Source organism: Condylura cristata, unplaced genomic scaffold, assembly GCF_000260355.1.
Source record: "Condylura cristata isolate star-nosed mole 26May11 unplaced genomic scaffold, ConCri1.0 scaffold00007, whole genome shotgun sequence".
NCBI lineage: Eukaryota > Metazoa > Chordata > Mammalia > Eulipotyphla > Talpidae > Condylura > Condylura cristata.
The window spans coordinates 56511773-56531878 of record NW_004567108.1 but is presented as its reverse complement, the minus strand read 5'-3'; the positions used below and the strand labels follow the sequence as shown (position 1 = coordinate 56531878).

Here is a 20106-nt window from a genome sequence, read left to right as displayed (position 1 = left end):
CCATATATGTAGGTAAGGTTACTTGGTCATGTCTTTTAAATGTAATGGAAAGCAATGCTACCTTTATCTATCAGCAGGATGAAAATTGATAACGAGAAAAAGCCCAGTGAATAAAAAGAACAATTTTACCAAATATTGAAAAGCACACTTTTTCTGCAAATATTTCCCCCTGTATATTTCCTTCCCTTTTGCTAACCATTCTCTACTCCAAAACATTTCTCTCTATCACTCCTACAACATGAACCTAACTGCAGCTGTTAAAAGAAGAATTGTGGTCATAAAGGCCACCAAAAACCAGTTCACTCCAGATATCCTGGAGAATTCAGTACTGAAAACAAAGAAACACAACCCTGTGTTAGGTGATTACATGCTCTATGTGTTTTTCCCAGTTCTGCCAGGAATTCACTGGTGAAAGCAGATGACAACTGAGATAACACCTAAACAGACTCACCTTATTTCTCTCAATGATGTTTTATTTCTACCACCTGTAAATGAAAATGTAGGGATTTCTTATTTATCACTATATACTATTCTCCAGCAAAACTGATATTTATGTTTATTTCCCATCCACTTGTTTCTGATGGAAATCCCCTGGTCACTAATAGTCTCACACCTAAAAATTAAAACTTTGAAGTAAAACACACTGCAGAATAGAATTATAGATTTTGTTCGCTGCAAAAATATGCAGTTTAGGTCTTAGGCATCTGTTTTGGATGATTTCTACTTACAGTACTCTCTTTCTGGGTAGATGATTGGAATCGTCTTGTTCTTCCCTCAGTGTCTATAATGATGATTTTTAGTATTAAGAATGAAAAAATATAAATAGTATGGAGTCTTGCTCCAAGTAATTCTACCCAGGTGACATAGAAACTATATTAAGTCTTTGATGGTCTGATAAAGTCATCTCACATTACGACAAGGATACTGAGCTTGTTCAACACCAAACTGATCATCTTTGGAGTACACATGACACACTCTGTTCCCCTACCACCCATATATCTACCAGCAAATCAAGTCAGATTTTCCTACACTCTCACCGAAGTCGTTTCTTTCTTATTCTGATTGTTATCACCTTCATCTAGACTCTTATGGCCTGTAGGATTTCATTTTCTTTCTGGTTGGAATCCTCTTTCATTCTACACCTGACTCTAGCCCCATTCAGGCTATGCCTGACTGCTAATCTTCATGAAATGTCATATTTCATTTATCAGAACCTTCTCCTGAAAGTTACTCCGCAACAGTGGTAGACAACATAATATCTCCCAGAGTGGTCCAAACCAGATAGTCGGGGCATGTTATGTTATATGACAAAAACATGTGAATGCATTAGGCTACAGATTTTAAGAAAGGAAGAGTATTATAGTAGGTCAAGTCTAATCACACATGTTCTTAAAAGCATAGATTTCTCAGGCTGGAAAGAGAAAAAAATACAGCAGAAGAGAAAATCAAAGAGATTCAAACTGTTCTATTCATTATTGCTGGTTCAAAGATGAAGGAACTGGTCAAAAAGAGTATATAGGTGATCTGAGAGAGCCACAAGTGTGTACCAAGTAATAGCTAGAAAGGAAGCAGACCTCAGCCCTATACTACAAGAATCTGCAGTCTTCCAGCAACCTGACTGAACTTGGGACAGAGTGACCCATAGGCCTATCTAAGAGTCCTGCCAGCTCTGGATTTCAGCCTGTGAGGCTTAGAGCACATGGCCCAGATTTCTAACCCACAGAGCCACAATAATTTTTTTCTGTTTCAAACCTCTAAGTGCATATTCATTTGTTATGACAGCAATAGAAAATTATTGTGCCAGTTAATCATACCAAACACTCCTCAGATACTTCAAGGCCCATCAAAGTCTCAGCCTACCTGTGTAATTCCAACTCTTTTCTCTCTGCTCAAACACACTAGTTTTTAACTTCTTTAGGCACGGCTCAGCTTCATACATAGTACTTATGTTCTTTGGCAAGGAAAAAAATATCAAGAGAAAAAATGACTGATAATGTAAATTCAAGGTGGGGCCTCCCCAGTGACACCAAGGGGTTAAGTCTCAGCACTGTGAAGCTGTCACAGTTGAGTTTAATCCATGGCCAGAGAGCTGACCCACATAGCATGGAAGACCTTTCCTGTGTCACCTGCTGCTTCCCTCAGCAGTGTATTTCAATAGCTCTGCCTGTTCTGCTCCCCAGTCTGTCTCTGGTGAATTCTCTTACCCCCACAACTGTGCCCCAGATCTAGTATGTATACATAATTAAATGTTTTTAAAAAGGCAAATTCAGGCCCTCCCTGGTGGCGCAGCGGGTTAAAGCACAGCACTGAGAATCTAAAGCCGCTTCCGCATGAGTTCGATTCCCGCCTGCCCCGGAGGTGACCACATGGCGTGGCAGACCTCTCCTGACCCGCCCGCTGCTCCCCTCAGCAGTGTACTTCGTCAGTCTGCCTGTTCTGCCCCCCACTCTGTCTCTGGTGAATCCTCTCACCCTCCGCATCTCTGGCCTGTACCCCAGTTCTGTATGAATAAATAAATAAATCTTTAAAAAAAAAAAAAGGCAAATTCAGGGAGTGCTTAGTAGATGTGCTGTGCTGTCCTAACCTCCCTCAGAAGGACTTGCTCCCCCAGTGCAGAAACACCAGCTGCTGCCCCTTGCAGGAGCTACTTGGGAAGCAGAAAACCACCTTTTTCAATACCATACCATTTCCAAGGAATTTCACTTCTGGTGCCAGGGTGGGAAAAGGGACACAGAGTGGCCCAGCCATTGTGACTCAACATAGGCCACTGTGACAAGCAGCATTTGCCCCAGAGATCTTCACAGGGCTGCAGGAGGCTTTCTAAGGACCGTAAGTTGATCATAAGTTGACTTGCTCTGGTACACAATCCTGTGCCCTGCTTCCTTTTGCAAGTTAATTCTTAATATACAATTTTCCTTCCAAATTCCACCTCAGTTTCTGCTTCTAGAGAAATCACCCTGTGACAGAGTGGTAAATATTAATAAGAATGTAAAGCAGGTTAAAATGATGTCTAGGCTAGCACCCCAGAGGAATGAGCTAACATAAAAACTGTGATGCTACAAAGACTCAAAAAATTCATATAAAAAATAACTTTAAACATCATGCCTAAATTATATGCAAGTAAGAGAACTCCCAAAAGGCAAGGAACAAAGGAATACTAAAGTCAAGAAAAAGTAAGAGTGTAAGCTGGAATAGGATGGGGCATGGGAAGTAGCTGGACCTGGAAATAGGACTTGATGTCTAGCGATTTGGGTTTTAATTCCCACACAGGGCCAGGAGTAAAGAACTTAGGTCCATGTAATATAAAAATTAGACATGATATTCTGTATAAATATGTGACCCTAAAGAGTTGAATCTCACTGGAGATAAAAATGTAAAAACTCAACCCATCTGTCAATGAAGCTACAAACTTGTTCTGTCATGAATAGGAAAAAGAAATGTCCACTAAGAAGCCAAATGCCCAAGATTGTACTGCACATTAGTTTGGAGTTTCATGTAGGTAATATAAGAATTTTCAAACAGAGAATAGTGGTAAGTATGTTATGTGTCCAAAATATCTCTGGGGAGTCAAAGAGCAGCAAGTTGGTCAGCCCTGAATTTCCTCAGAAAAGAACAATACCAGCAGATGAGTTCATATTAAGGAATTGCACAAAAATGAGTGAGAGGTGCACAATAGATTATAAAATAAGCATAGTTTAATTAATGCAAAAGACTTAAATAGGCATAGAAACTACCAGAAAAGATTAAGACACTAAAAAAAGTCTCCTGAAAGATTTGATAAATGCAAATAGAAACCACTTTAAATAAAAAATTTAATCGCTGGATTTGGAAATACAATAGTAAGTCAAATAGCATATCAAACAGAATGGAAAAGAAAATCGGCAAAGTAGAAAATGTGTCTGGGAATTTATCCAGGGTTGTGAAGGCCTTAGTAGTATGCCACTCAAATTTCCTTTCAAGATATTCTGTTAAGCAGAACACAGATGACAAGTACCCCCAATTCTTGCACCTGTGGATTCACTGTTTCATGACCTCTGAGGCCTAGTCTCAGGGTATTAAAGTCAGGCCATGAAATTCTCTAAATAGCTAACTTTTGCTCAAGAACTCCCTGTCTTCTGACCAAAACCTATCTAGAGCAATATTGCAGTCTAAAGTTCTTCCTACAGAATCCTTCTTTACCTCTTTCCATTCATTGTTGTAAACCCTGCACAATGGTCTAAAGCCTCACCCTGTCTATTCCTGTTCCCTCCCTCTTTTTTTTTCATATCCTTAAATAAATCTATTGTATGTGTAATCCTGTTTTGGCTTTTGTTTCTTAGAGAACCAAGTTTACACCAAAAACAGAACTAAAACAACCAAGCAATGTTAACATTGACTATAAGAAGGAGTAATCAACATTATAACATTTAATAAAAGGAATATAGTTTATAAAGATTTACATTTTGTTTTGAATGTGTGTTTAAAATGTAAAGTTGTCCAAGTGGAGAACATTATTGCAAACCAAAATGAGAGGAATAAAAAAAATCTAATTATTATAAAGGAAGTAAAACAAACAAATCAAGAAAAAAAGCAGGATAGCTAAAGTGCAAGATTTACAGTGGCAAAACTAGGATCAAATTAAATACAGCTGAGCAAAATTCAACACCAAAATACTGGCAGAACGCATTTTCTGACCATAAAGAAACAAAATTGGAAATAAGCAACAAAATAACCCCAAATCACGACATTTGGACATTTCAAAACACATGTTTTATATAATCTTTGGTTAAATTATGACAGAAATTTGAAAAAAAAAAAAGAATTAACACTTTTTTTAGTTGTTTATCATAACTAGGGGCTATAGTCGGTGTCAAATTGGACTTTACAACTTGAATACACAATTTATGTATTCAAGGAAAATTGAAATATAATGGCTTAAGTATCCAGCTCATAAAGTCAGTGTAAAATAAAAAAATAAATAAATAAGAGTAAATAATAGAGAAAAGGAAAATGGGTAGAATAGAAATAGGTATTTATTTCAGAGAGGCCTATTTTAGAATAGCCTTTCTAAGAAGATGACATTTGTGCAGAAAAAAAACGTGCAAAAAGAAAAATGTATGATATTAGTAAAATATCTTAATTTATCTTAATATTTTAATAGCCAAAGTTATCATATTTTGCTTTCTACTCTATCATAGAAGGAGACAGAACATTTTCTCCCCAGTCTATAATTCACAGCAGGTGTATAGAGCGAGTGGAAAAATCAGGCATCTCTTGGCTCATGTATCCTCCCTCAGGGAGAAACCCATGGATACAGCAAGTGCTATGAGAATGGATCCTGGGGGACAGGATGATAACACAGTGTATGAAGCCAGTTCAGACTCCTGAAAATTAGAAAGCATTTCAGCTTTGTCATTCAATGGCCTCAGTGAGCCTCAGCGCCTACCAACCCAGCGTTCCTTATGGGAAGAGTTCTAATCTGGCCTTCTTCCTGCTAGTAGGTCTGACCCCTTCATGTACAGAACCACAGGGTGGCAGCACCACTCAGAGGACTGTGATCCCCATGCTAAAGTAACATTTCCTCATCCTCTTTGACCTTCATACCCCACTGATTGTCTCAACCGGACAAAACACCCACATTCTCCTAAGGATTCTCCTAGCATGTTTACACCATCACCCCCTATGCAGGCCATCATGCTCACCCAGATGTACCCCCCACTACTTTGGTGCTCTAATTAGATGCAATTTCCCATATCTGCCAGCCTTCTGGACATTCACCAAGGAATCCCTCATACCCAACTTTACTTGTCTGGATAGTATTTACTATCTAATGGTTTTCTTGTTTATTATTTGATTTTCTTTTGTATCTCCCCCTGAGAATGCAATCTTCATGGAAGCAGGGACTTTCCTTTTCATGTTTGTTACCTTACACTCTTCACTGTCTTGCTTAGCACCTTGTGGACAAATAATATTTTTGAATATATGAATGAAGAAATCAGTGAAGTTCTTCTTATACATCCCAGGAGTCTTTCTTTCACATGAAGGCCAGAGGGAGGATTATCAGGATGAATGTCCATTCTTTGGGATATTCCTACAATTGTAGAGTTTGGGCATGACTGTGGAGAAAATGTTGTGCAGCCCCCTCTTTTTCTGACACACGAGAATTATGCTCAGCTGGCCCCATGCCCAGATTCAAAGGACTCTACCACTTTGATTTTAGCTAGGGCAAGATGCCAGCCAAGGACCATTTGGGAAGAATTTCCCACAGTAGGCAGAAAGTGACCCCTCAGACAATGTTTAAACTGCTCTCAGCAGCAAGTGATGCTAATCAGGCTCCACTTGAGACTGCCTTGTGGGAAAGCACACCTGAGTATTCTAAAACATAACATCAGCAGCCGAAACTTGTTCTTACTTAAACGCTCAAGCCAGGCAAACCTAGGAAATCCAGTCATACAGACATAAACCTATTGAACCTTGATAATCATAGACAGTTATGGCTACTAATTAATCCCTGTCTCCTTTGAAGATTTTCCTTTGGCATTTGCTTACTTCAAAATTGCTCAAATGTTGTACAGTCAGCAATATTCAAGTCATCTTACTCTCATTATTTTTTATCTTTTCTGCAAAGGTGTGGAGGGAGCCAAAAAGCAAAATGACAATTGAGAAAAGATGACAATAGAATGGAAATATTATCTTAATCAATAGATAATGTCCCTGCCAAATATTCCTATTATAGCAGAAAATTAATTTTGACACTTCATGAGTAACTTGATAGAAATTGCTAAAGACTAAATTTAATAGGTGAAATGTCAGAATTGCAACCAATTAAGTTTACTTTCATGGAACATAAGAAGGCCAGCCATTGTAAGTTCTAACTGGCTGCCATCCATGCTTTCTGAACCACCTTAAATTTGTGTCTCCCAGAAAGACAAGATACTGCCTTTCCAAGATTAAGCTTAGTGTCCATGCTTATTGTCCTCTAGATTCTTTTATTGACTCCTGCTAGTTTTTATGAATGCTTCTCCCTCAGGAAATTGCAAATTCCTTAAAGATGAGGATCATAGGTTGCTTTCCCCTTGTGTTCCTGGGGCTTAGCACAAGCCCTGTGGTAAAAAGAGTGTTAAGTTAATGCATTTTGTTGAATACGTGAATGATTGGAATCACAAACTGGAGTGATGCATGAACTAGAGTAAGCCTCAAGACAGTTTTCAGGTACCTATATCACATTTTTTTCTGAGTTTAGAAATCAGCAGCAGTGGACAATGTAAGAGAGCTCGTGTATGGTCTTTCTTTCTTCCCTAATTGCTTTCTACCTTTCTACCACTTTCTGCATCCACCTCAAGAATAAACTGTTGTCTTTATACTTTCTGACCAGTGTTTTATCTGACCATTCAAGCACCCAATCAGCTCCTGTCCAAAATAGTCCAGAAATGCAGGTGAGTTAAAGTCCTTAAGGGAAATCGTCAGTCAATGAGAAATAAGAGCCAATGGGTCTTCTGTCCTGGCAGAGAGGTTTTAGAAGCATTCTGCACAAATCTCACCAAGTCTTAGCAGAATTCAGTCCCTGTTGCCTAAAGCAGTGCCCTTGTGGACACTATTCCCTTTTGCTGACTGTCACTCTTCACACCTGCTCCTGGAATCATCTAGCAAATAAACTGCTCCTTCCAGGGCTTTGTCTATTACTTTCACAAAGTAAAGAAACAAAAAAAATTGTCATAACAAATCTCATATGAGACTCTCAATCTAAGGATGTTCAGAGACCTGAATGATCAAAGATATGACACCCTCAGAGAACATAGATGAGAAAATATCATATCATAAACAAGATAATGAGATAGTAGTGAATGCAGTCCCTAGATTATAGCAAATGCCCAGCAAATTGGTCCTTCTTTCTTCCCTAATTGCATTCTACATTTTATACATTGTTTCTTCTATCAGCTGTGTGGGAACCCAATCAAAGACATCCACCTCTATGCTATTCCCAACCCCTCTGTGTAACTTCATCGCAAAAGCCTTCTTCCTTTGAAAACTAGGACTCTTGGGAGTAACTACATTTATAGAGAGATCGAGATGTAATGACTGATAAAAATTGTAACAGCTTATGTTAAGTGTAAAAAATACAAATTATGCCCTACTATTGGTATCCAGATCTTTCACTTTTACAGAGAGAATTAACTGATTATTATTTATTATTGGTTGACTAAATGAATAGGTTGAGAGCCACATTACAACTAATGGAAGATAGTTTGTGTTGTCATGATTCCTGCTTAGTTGCTTGATCCTTAAAGTTAAATGTAGTAGTAGTATTGTAGAGTCACATATAGACAAGACTTATAAATCTAAATCTGCAAAATTAGTATAGACTTTCAACTTCTCAAAGATTACATTTTCATTTTAGTGATTTGACTTCAAAATATGAGCTATTTTACAATTTCAGGCACAATGGGGTAACCTGATGAGAAGGTTTTGGGATAAAGTGACCCCATCTCAAATCACTTAGGTATTCTACCTACATGCAAAAAACTTAATTCTTAATGCCAAGAGTGCTTTCATATAATTTTACTCTCTTTAACACAGAGTTAGAAAACTGGGTTATTCAAGCATCCAAACTTGAAGTGAGCAAACTTCACAGATCTTGAAAACATATTGTGTCTCAGTAAAGAAATCATAGCACGTGCACAACTCTGATACCACATTTGCAATTCTCAACCACTTTTCAAACACCTTGCATCTGCAAAAAGAAAATCATTCCAGCTCTAGGAATTAGTGGTGAGTGAAATTGGCAACATTTGAATTCTTCACATGTCTAATCTTAACACTCTATTTTAACAAATTCAATATAGAACAAAAATGCTAAATATATCTTGGACAGACTTTTTCTACAGTAGTGGCAAAAATGAATTATTGTCCTGCCACTGTTTCCATCAGCGCACATGAAGTCCCCACTAAGCATATCAGTTAAGTAAAATTATGGGGCTTCCTATGTAAATGTTGTTTTTAATGGAGTCTCTTATTTTCATCAACATCAAAGTTTTCCCTGATATGGAAGCAATTTAGGTGAAAAACAATGAGCTTGTTAGACAAACACAATGTCAAAACCAACACTAACTCTTCCTTCCAAACAGATTGTTTTCTTAAATCCACTTCCATAAATACCATGGATCCACTTTCATTTATCATTTAATTTTCTAAATTTTCTAAATGAGGTGGAAAGTATAATAACACGTAGACAATGACATATTTTATAGTATTATTTTAGTAAATTATTTTCTGTGATTAATACATAAAATTATTCCAAAAAGTTCCTTGAGCCTTTTTAGAACTTCTAAAAATTAAGATATTAAAAGAATGCCATTCTCAAAATTAACAATTTAACACCAAAAATTTGATACAGGATCCATGCCAATTTTATCAAGTCAATTTCCTGTCAGTTAAAATATGTTTTGATCAATTTCAGGATGTATGGTTCTTCAATTTCAGCAAAAAAAAAAAAAAAATTCAAGGGAAAATAAACTAACTATTGCTTATAACTCAGAGAAGCATGTAATCTATTTTTTTTCTTCTTTCCCTCTACTATTTTCCCTTCTGCCCCTGTCCCATTCCCTCCCTGGTCCCTCTTAGTGTTAGAGTCCTGGGGTGGGGGTGGAGGAGTAGTGTTTGTTGATGTAATGTGGTTTTTGAAAGTATTCCACATAGTTGATTGTCTGTCTTAGAAATATCTAAGAAATATCTAATATTTGTTTTTATCATTCTGTTTACTGCACATCATTCTTTCAAATCCCCTCCATTTTGTTTAAAATGACTGTATTTCATCCTTTTCTATGCCTGTATAATATTCCATGGCATGTAAATACTGCATCTTTTTGATCTACTATCTGTTGAAGATTTATATTACTTCCATGTCCTAGTTGTTGTAAATAATCCTCTTATGAGTATTATAGAACATGAGTTTTTGGATGATGGTTTCATATTTAGTAGTGTATATATCTAATCACTTTTTATTTTCTTTTGTTGTATGGAAGCTTTTATACTTGAGGTAATCGCAATTTAACTCCCTTGCCATCGGGGCTGAGTCACTAAAAAATATTTTATCATTGATATCGTGGAAAGTATTTCCAATGTTTTCTTTTATGTATGTCAGTGCATAAAACCACTTGATTGTGATATATAATTCTTGTGATAGACTGTTGAATTTGGTTCACTAGTATTTTATTGAAAATATTTGCCTTGGGCCTTCCCTGGTAGCACTAAGAAGATAAGTCACTTCAGCCCCCCTGGAGGTGACCCACATAGTATGGCAGACCTCTTCTGGCCCACCTGCTGCTCCTCTCAGCAATGTACTGCATCAGTCTGCCTGTTCTGCTCCCCACTCTGCCTTTGGTGAATCCTCTCACCACTCCTGAGCCTCTGGCCTGTACCCTGGTTCTATATGCATAAATAAATAAATTAAAAAACAGAAAACATTTGCATCAATGTTCCTCAGGAATATTGGACAATAATTCTTATGCTGTCTTTGTCTGGATTAATAATAAGGAAGTTTTACTATTATACATATTTTGTAGTTTTCGTTCTTTTTTTTTTTTTTTTGTTCTCCTTTCTTTGCATGTTCACATCACTCCTCTTTTTTTGAGATTTATTTATTTACGCATACAGAACTGGGGTACAGGCCAAAGGTGCAGGCAATGAGAAGACTCACTAGAGACAGAGTGGGGAGCAGAACAGGCAGATTGACAAATTATACTGCTGAGGGGAGTAGCAGGCAGGTGAGACAGAAGAGGTCTCCTGTACCAAGTGAGTCACCTCCCTGGCTGGGAATTGAACTTGGTGCTGAAGCACTGCAGAGTATGTAGTGCTGAGCATTAACCCGTTGCACCACCAGCAAGATTATAGAACAAAACAGATGGAGAATAAAGAGTTTTAATGAAAAGCAAAGATTAAATTATCACCAACAAGATGCATATGAAAGAAATCCTAAGGGGTTTAATAAAAAGAAATATAACAGTGAATCTCAAGACAAAAGACATTTGTCTATTTTGTTCTATAATCTTGCTGCATAGAGGATTCCAGGTTGGAAGTCTTTTACTTTAAGTATTTTAAGTATCTTAACTGTCCCTCTATAATTGTTATGTTTCTACTGAAAAATCTTCTGCATCTGACTGGTGTTCCCTGGAGATTATTCTTCTTTCTCTTGATATTTTTAGTATTCTATTCTTATCTTTGGTTCTCAACAGCTTTATCATTTTGTGTCTTGTTGTTTATCTGGTGTTATTTTGTTGGAACACTTTGGACCTTTTGCATCACAGCTTCTGGTTCATATCCTAGAGTTAGGTGGCTTTCAGTGTTTTATTTTTAAGTAGATGTTCTATACTTTCTCTTTTTCTTCTCCTCCTGGGATCCCTGTAATATGGATATTCTTTCTCTTAAAGTTGTTCCAGATAACTCTTACACCATTTTCATTCTTTTTGTATCTTTCTATTCTTTTTTGCTCTTTGTGGTTATGTACTTGTGTTCTCAGTACTGTGTTTTCAAGTTCATTAATTGTCTGCTGGTAACGTCCTCAGCTGTATTTTTTCAGATCAACTACAGTGTTTCTTTACTCCATTTTCTCTGAATGTAGCTGACTCATATTTTCATAATCTTGATTCTTTTTTTTCTTTTCTATCTTCCATTATTTTAAGTTTCATACAAATGATCGGAACTATTTTCCTGAATTCTCCTTCTGACATGCTCTACAACGTCACTGAGTGAGAGAGCTCCTTTCAGGTATATTTGTGCAGTGTTTCTGCATTTGTACACTATTCTTATGTCTCCCCATTTTCAAATTTGTATCGGATTTAGTAAGGATAAAGTCCAGGATTGTTGGAATAATTGGAGGTCTTGTTATAGGACAAAATCTGTTATATGACAGGGAGAGAGAGACACCCCTGAAGTCCCAAAAACCTGCCTGCTCTAAGTGGGTTCTGCCATCCACCATAACAAGACAAAACATATAAAACTTTAATGAAAAGGGACTTTAATACAGTAAATATACAATATGGAACACAAAGAATATAACTTCTAAATCAAACACCTGAAGTTGTTACAGGGCACCCCAATGTGAATTGGGTTGCCTGTCTGTGGGTCTTCACCCGTGCGCTTACGATTCAATCGTATTATGGACACACTCAAAAGGTTAAATAATGGATTTATTTATAAGGAGAAAGGGAAAGGAATAACCCAGGGAAAGAGGGAGACAAACACAGGTTAACTAGGATGTCCTACCAGTTCTGCTGACGTGGACTCCACCGGCACGCTGAAAACCGATTGAGCGCCAAAACGATCAGCTGCGAACCACCAGGCCAAGAGCCCCCAAGAGCCCACATGTCCGATTTTATCCCAACCTGACTGCTCAGCTCCGCCCTCACGTCCCTGCGTGCTTCTTGGTACTGATGGGATTTGGAGTTCCAGCATCGAGTGGGGGCGGAGTCCGTGAAACCTGTACCTGTTACAAAGTTACCCATCCCCTCGTGGGCAAAAGTCAACCCAAAAGGGATTGGCCCAAAGCAAGGCCTGAAAGCCTGCCACTAGACTAAAGCACCTTCTGGCCGGGACCCATGGAAAAGGGTCAGAAATGGCGAGACAAATCTGAGAGCAAAAGAACAAAATCAAAATCAATATAAACACTGCCATAGTCACCTCCCTACAGGTATCTCACCCACATCTGCCTTAACCAGTCCAGGGTCAGGAAACAAGCCCGGTTTCTTCATCACATGCTTGCTGCTCCATGTGGCTTCCTTAGGTCTCCGTCTTTTTCTCCATCCCGCTTCCTTTTCTCTTCCCTTCTCTCCTTTTTCTCTGCTCAGCTCCACCCTCCTTCTGGGTGGGGCAGGGAACCTGGAACTTCCCTTTTTCCTAGGGATCACCTTGTTACAGTCTGACATTGGTGAGAACTAGCAGGTATCAAAAATGACCAGGATAATAGGCATCAAAGGATCAACTCCAATAGACTCAGAAATTTCAGCTGTAGACTCAAATTTTAGATATCAGTGTTTGGATATGTCAGCCTAGGGTCAGGGTTGGCAGGTGTTTCAGGTATCTCAGCCTGGACTTCAATGGCAGTGTCATCTATAAGGTAGCCCAGATACTTTTGTTACAGGGCAGGGAGAGAGGGGCACCATTGAACCCCCAAACCTGTCTGCTCCAAATAGGTTCTGCCATCTGCCACATCAAGACAAAAAAGCTTTAATGGAAAGGAACTTTAATACAATGAGTATCCAGTGCAGGAAAGACAAAGAATATAATTTCTAAATCAAACACATGAAGTTACCCATCCCCTCATGGGTAAAAGTCTACCCAAAAGGGATTGGACCAAAGCAAGTCCTGAAAGCCTGTCACGAGACAAAGCACCTTCTGGTGGGGACCCATAGAAAAGGGTCAGAAATAGCCAGACAAGTCTGGGAGGAAAAAAGCAAAATTAAAATCAGTATAAACACTGCCATAGTCAACCTGCCTATAAGTCTCTCACTCATAACTGTTTCACCCAGTTCAGGACCAGAAGCAAGCAGTTTCTTCACAGTCTTTCTGCTGCATGTGGCTCCCTCAGGCCTCCCTTCTGACTCTCTACCCTGCTTCTTTCTTCTTCAGGTTCCTCCTTTTCTCTGCTCAGCTCCACTTTCCTTTGGGTGGGACAGGGAATCTGGAACTTCCCCTTATCCTGGAAACCACCCTGTTACACTGATTCAGACTACAGTCATCCTCTGTTGAGCCTCTCAGATTCCAGCAAATGGTTCTCACTCTGTGCCTGCCTCTTTAGCTCTCTAGCAATGCACCTCTCTGTCATAGTTGCCTGTTCATGTACCACCTTATCCAATGTAGCGTTGGATCTCAGGAGCTCTGGTATTGTCATGCGCTCAAATCAATAACTGTAGGGTGCCTTAATGCAGACACTACTCCCTCTTCTGGGATTACTGCCCCATTATTACTTTAAACAAGTTCACTTTGAGTTTTCCCTATGTTTTTAGCATGTTTTAGCATGTTCCTGTGTATGCTAGCAGTTTTCCCCTCAGGGGTTTTGGCTTTGTTTTGCATCAGTTTGGTTGTGCATAACTTCACTCTTCCACCATCTTGCTGAACTCCAAACTGAAGATTTTTATCTGTATTCAGTGCTCTGCTAACTCAACACCAGTGACGATTCAACCTTCCTTCAGTATCTCCATTTACAAAGGAGAAGTTTAAGTTCTTACTTGTTGAACTGTCTCAACAAGATCATAATGACAAAAGCATAACACAGAGAGAAAGTTGAAAACCATTTGCTAATGGTACTGAAATACCAAATTTTCAGGCCTAGTCTCCCAGCCAGGAACAGCTAGTTCCCAGGCTGTCGTGGCAGTGCTGAGTCCAGCTACTAGGCCACCACAGTTGGTGTCATGTTTGGTGTCTCACAAAGCTGCAGAAGGAAATTCACTTATTCTCAGGGAAGCCAGAGAGGAGGCAAATTGGTTTAGAGAAAGAAGAGTTTTACTGAGGAGAAAAGGAACAGAGATAAAGGGAGGTCCCCAGGCAGGTGGAACCAGGCCCGGGATGGTCAGGGAAGCTGAAGAGGAGTCATGCCTCAGGGAATATAGACCTTTTCTCTAATTATTCTAAGACTCCGCCAGTCTCTTAGTGATTGGCCTTCTCACTCAAGGTCTCAATGTCTCTGTGTCCAGAACTAAATCCCTGCATCCCAAGTCCTGGGCTGTTTGATTAGTCCTCTTTGGAATTTATTGTCCTATCTCTGGAGCTTCCTTTAACACTTCTGAGGCTTTTTCTGTTCTATGCTGACCATAAGTGGTCTCCCCTTGCTTCATACCTCACTAATACTTGCTACCACTGATATAGAGGAGGGTTGATTGTATCTACCTCTCCCTATTTCCCTTCCGCTTCCCTACTGTATCTCATCAGTGGCCAAGGAGAATGCTCTGATGAGTGTGTACTAAATCTTATTAGAAGGTTCTTTGGGAGTTCATAGAAAAAATCCTTTGAAAAAAGTTGCTAGAAGTTATGAAAGCAAACAAATCTTGCCATTGGGCAGTAGCATGATTCAGGAATGGAATGGAGCAGAATTTGTATACTATAACCCTTGGTGAAAAATGGCAAAGCTTTAGCTAAGAGCAAATGTAGAGGATATGTGGGAAAACAGAAGCCATGTCTTGCCAGATGGTTGTTTAGTCTGTGCCTGTTGATGAGTCTCAAACAATTAGGGAAAAGTAGAAGTGAAGATCATCTTTTCTTTATATTCTTCTTAGGATTATGATTATTGAATTCACAATTGGTTTATAACTTTTATATAGGTTTCAGTCGTCCATTATTATTAATCAAGTCTATATACCACATTATGTTTGTTACTGGGCAGGGTGAGAGACACCCCAGAAGCCCCAAACCTAACTGATCTAAAGAGGTTTTGTCATCCACCACATCAAGACAAACCATACTCCCGTGTGTAAGACCTTTAATGTAAAACAGCTTTAATACAACTAGTGTGCATAAAGAGAAGAAAGGAAAACAAAATGGTTTCCAAATCAAACACCCAAAGCTACTCATCCCCTTGTAGGTAAATGCCCAGCCAAACAGAGTTGGCCCAAAGCAGGGCCACTGAGGCCCAAAAGCCTGCTACAAGTCTAGAAACTGCCAGGTGGAGAGCCATAGTAAAGGGGCAGAAGAGACTAGACAAATCTGGAAGGAAAAACGTCAAATCAAGACAAACACTGTGATTGTTAACCTCTGCCTGGTCCTCTCACTCAAAGCTGTCTCCTGTGTCTCCTTCCATGTCACCAACTCTTATTACAAGGCCAAGGCCGGGAGTCAAGAGCTGTTTCTCCATGCCTCTCTCTATCCCATGTGCTTCCTCTAGGTCCCTTTGATTTCCATTCTTCTTCCTTCTCATCTCCTCTTCAGCTTTCCCTCCCCCTGCTCAGCTCTAGCCTTCTATGGGTAGGGCAGGGAATTGGGTAACTTCCCTTTCTTTGGGGACCACCCTGTTATATTTTCACCACTAAATGTCTAGCTTCCATCCTTCACCATACAATTGATCCCCTTACCCAATTTACCCCCACCCCCATCTCTATAGTCTTTAGTCAGGCACATTTAGCCAAAATCATAATGCAAAAATGAAAGTGAAGTCTAGGCTTAAAATATAAAAATAAATTGTTTCCAGGAATATGCATTCCAAGCATCAAACTTCCATTAATAAACAAGGGTAACAATATCAAGTAGTGGTCTCTGAGGTCAAAAGGAACACGAAGGGGACTGTGAATGTGTCTGTGAACAGTGTTCACAGGTCCCTGGGGAAACACAGCGTCATAGCAAAGTCTGCTTACAGAGAGCAAAGGACCAGCTCCAGGAAAGGGGTGTTTATGTCCTGTTTCTGCCTGCTTTGTGAGTCTCCCCACAAGAGAGAAACTAATTATCTGGAAAAACCAAAGTACTTATGTGGCCTGAGGATAAGATTAAATGAAACAAGGGTTTCTTACTGGGGTTGGGAGTGGGGGCTGAGACTGGGAGTGGATAAGCTGCAAAACTTCTCATTGCTCAAGGCTGAAATAGTAATAAAAAGGAACAAAACACCCGCACACCTTCACTGAAGCTAAACCCCAGCATTCTACAGTTGCTGTAATCAAGATGCATCTTTGAGGTTAATATTCCTCAGCCTTTCAGCCAGCCAGTCTCCTTCACCCAGCAGTTTAATTTTAGCTCTGTATTAATTATACATTACAATTATACACAGACACCAGGGTGCACACATACATACACTGTAACGATGATGCTGCTACCCTGTACTCACTCTGGAACTTATTCAGGTCACCTCCGCCCCTATGAGATACAATGCTGTTTACTGTCTGGTACTTCACCTCAAATTTCTCTGGAGATGGCTGCCCAGAAACAAGTTTCCTTCAAAGTGTAAACGCTCTGCCATGGCTTTCCAGGGAGGAGAGATCGTAGATTGCTATGTCTGATGTCATTCTGTGACATACATATATACAGACACACAGACATAAATGCATGCATACATACATATTTTTAAAAAACACATACATGGTGGCAAAATCAAAATTTCCTGACAACACTTCTTAGGTAAGCGTGACTTGATGTGCCCAAAGAGCCATATGTGTGGAAATACCTCACAAAGGCAATCCTATTCAGAAATGTGGTTTTGGGGTTGCAAAGGAAATGGATGTTGAAGGCTTTTCCTGTCATCGCTGCAGTTTTGGTGATTGCAAGTGGAGCTGGGGAACAAAGGCTCAGCAGAAATATCTCTGCACTTCCCCCAAGCCCAGCTGCTTGCCCTTGACATCTTGAAACTGGCACTTCAACGAGCTCTTAGCCTCTGAGAGCAAAGCATGAAATGTAAAACCAGAAACATCTATTTATTAAGATTGGTCACTAAATTAATTTTTCCCTATGGCCAGTTATGAAGTGGAGTTAATGAGGATGAAGCAGAAGCTGAGTCGAAACCTATTTAGCCACAGGCTGCACCTCAAGGCCTTAGTCCCTGGCAAAAGAATGAGAACAGCTCCCTCCTGACATCAAAAGAGCACAAAGCAGACCAAGGCAGAGAAATTCGGGCAAGTTTTCATCCCCACACCCTCCCTTTATCTCTGACAGAAAGCCTGGCAGTGAGTTTGTTCCAACACAAAGCTTGGCTGTAGGTACTGCAGCCTTCACCCTAGGGTTCCAATGCTTTATTTGTAAAACACTCAGATTATTTATTCTACCTCACCAAGGTCCAAGATCTGCTCTGTGCTAAGGATAGAGTTAAGTCCCTTCTCACAAAGCCCTCATAAAGCCTTGGATAATAAGCAAGGACCCAAACAAATGCACATAGATTTTCAGGTTGTGATAAGTGTCTTGATGGTGACTGGCTTGGTTGAATAACAATCCCGGTTCAAGAAGTCAGGGGAAGCTTCTCAGAAAGGGTCATTCCAGCTGAGACTTGCTGCTCCAGGGCGGAGCCTTAAGCACTTCTTCCAGAGAGCACAAAGGAGAAATGGCTAATGCATTACATATACCTTTCTTTGATAAGTGTTTTTGTGGATATTTTTTTCTTTCTTTTTACCTTCTCTACATCTTAAAGTGAGATATGTTATCAGAGAACCCAGCCGTAAGTAAAATCAACATTTGGGGGGCAATGAAAGCCAAGAGAGACCATGTGATATGAAATAGAGAGGTTCAGGTCAGAATACCCCACACTCAATACTCTCTAAAGTTGGGCTTGTTGTTTAACTTCTAGGAGCCTCAATTTTCTCATTGGGGAGAATGGGTTGATGTGGAGATTAAATGACAAAGCCTGGAAGTGTTATAACGATATAGTTCTTGGCTCAAAACAGATGTTAATAATTCTGCATGTTCCAGGAATGAAGGTCCTCTTTGAGGACCTTCTAAGACTTAACCCCCTCAACAAAGTGAATTATTGTAATCACTATTTTGAAAATGAGGAAGCATAAGATGAAGGACCATAGCAAATATTTCCTGTGAGCTCGTCCTCAAATCTGCTTCTCTACAAAGTCAGGCTATTAACAGGCAAGAGGTATCCCAAACCCCAAGCCAAATTCCACCCCTCAGGTGAGCAGTCACCTGCCTTCATAGTATACTATAATCTCATCTTCCTTTGAGAGTATCACAAAGGCATTTTATTCCATTGAAAATGTATCTTTCTGATATCGTTTTTTGGAGTTAGTGGGTTTGGAGTGTGGGGTCCTTGGATTCACTCTGGGAAAGGTTTCACCAAAGCAGATGGGTTACTAGTTACTTAAAGCTTGCTGACTTGTTGATTATTATGATTATTATGATGACCACAATAAAATTGTGGTCCCAGTTAGAGAAGAGCAGCAGATGAGATGTTGTAAAAAGCAGGTCCAGGGCTCATATTTTTGCAATCCTAAGAGCTGGAGAGCCGTGGGGTGAGACATGTGGAGTGCTTAGTGTGAGCAGCTGTGTTGCTTTACCCTTTGTCTTGCAGTTAGTGGGACTGTAGCTAACCCAGGTGCACACCAACTTACCTGTCAGGGGAGTCTTCTAGAAAGTGGCAGTCAGTGCTAATGGCCTCATATATGGCTGACCTGTGCCCACTATTTTATTGGTGAAAACGAGACCTGGTTTGAAAATAGAACTCAGGAGCCAGCTCTTTTCCTGAGGTTAAGAGGGTATGGCAGCTCAACTGAGATAGATTAGCAAGGTAGTAAGGTAACAGGGTGGTCCCCAGGAAAAGGGGAAGTCCCAGGTTGTCTCCCCACCCAGAAGGAGGTGGAGCTGAGCAGAGAAGAGAGGAATCTGGAGAGGAGGCTGAGGAAGAAGGAAGCTGGATGGAGAGCCTGAAGGAGAGCTGAGGAAGGATATGGAATAGAAAGACATGTGAAGAAATTGTGCTTGCTTCTTCTTGGTCCTGGACTGGTTGTATCAGATGTGGGTGAGCGACCTGTGTGGAGGAGGTCAGCTATGGCAGTGTTTATATTTATTTTGAGTATGTTCACTTCCTCCCAGACTTGTATGGCCATTTCTGACCCTTTTCTATAGGTCCCTCCCAGAACGTGCTTTAGTCTTGTGGCGTGCTTTCAGGCCTTGCTTTGGACAATCCCTTTTGGGTTGACTTTTACCCACGAGGGGATGGGTAACTTCAGGTGTTTGATTTAGAAATTATATTCTTTGTCTTCTGTGCTGTATACTCACTGTATTAAAGTTCCTTTCCATTAAAGTTATTATGTCTTACCTTGATGCTGAACCTATTTAGAGCAGGCAGGTTTGGGGGTTCAGTGGTGCCCTTCTCTCCCTGCCCTGTAACAGTAAGGTAAAGAGAGAGGCATGAGGCTTTTACTGGGTTGGGCCTAGAGCAACTGGAATGTTGTTTCCCCCATGTTTTGGGACCCATCAAGGATTAGCCTTGGCCTGAGCCCCTCAGTCTGTGTAGCACAACCAAGCTGTCATTGAACGCCAATTCCTCTCAGAGAAAGAGAGTTCTGAGGAGTAAAAAAAGATTATCAAGAGAATGAGACAAAGAGAGAGATACAAGGCCTTCAACCGATCAGTCCTAGGGCAACTAGAAGGCCATTCCCCCACGTTTTGGGGCCTACCAAAGAGTAGCCTTGGCCTGGCTCCTCCGTCCCTAGAGGATAC

At 40.0% G+C, this 20106-nt stretch overlaps 1 pseudogene; it reads left to right on the top strand.

The window, feature by feature from the left end:
* The first annotated feature begins 238 nt into the window (after positions 1-238).
* LOC101620842 overlaps positions 239-20106 on the top strand; it is a 93867-nt pseudogene continuing 73999 nt past the window's right edge.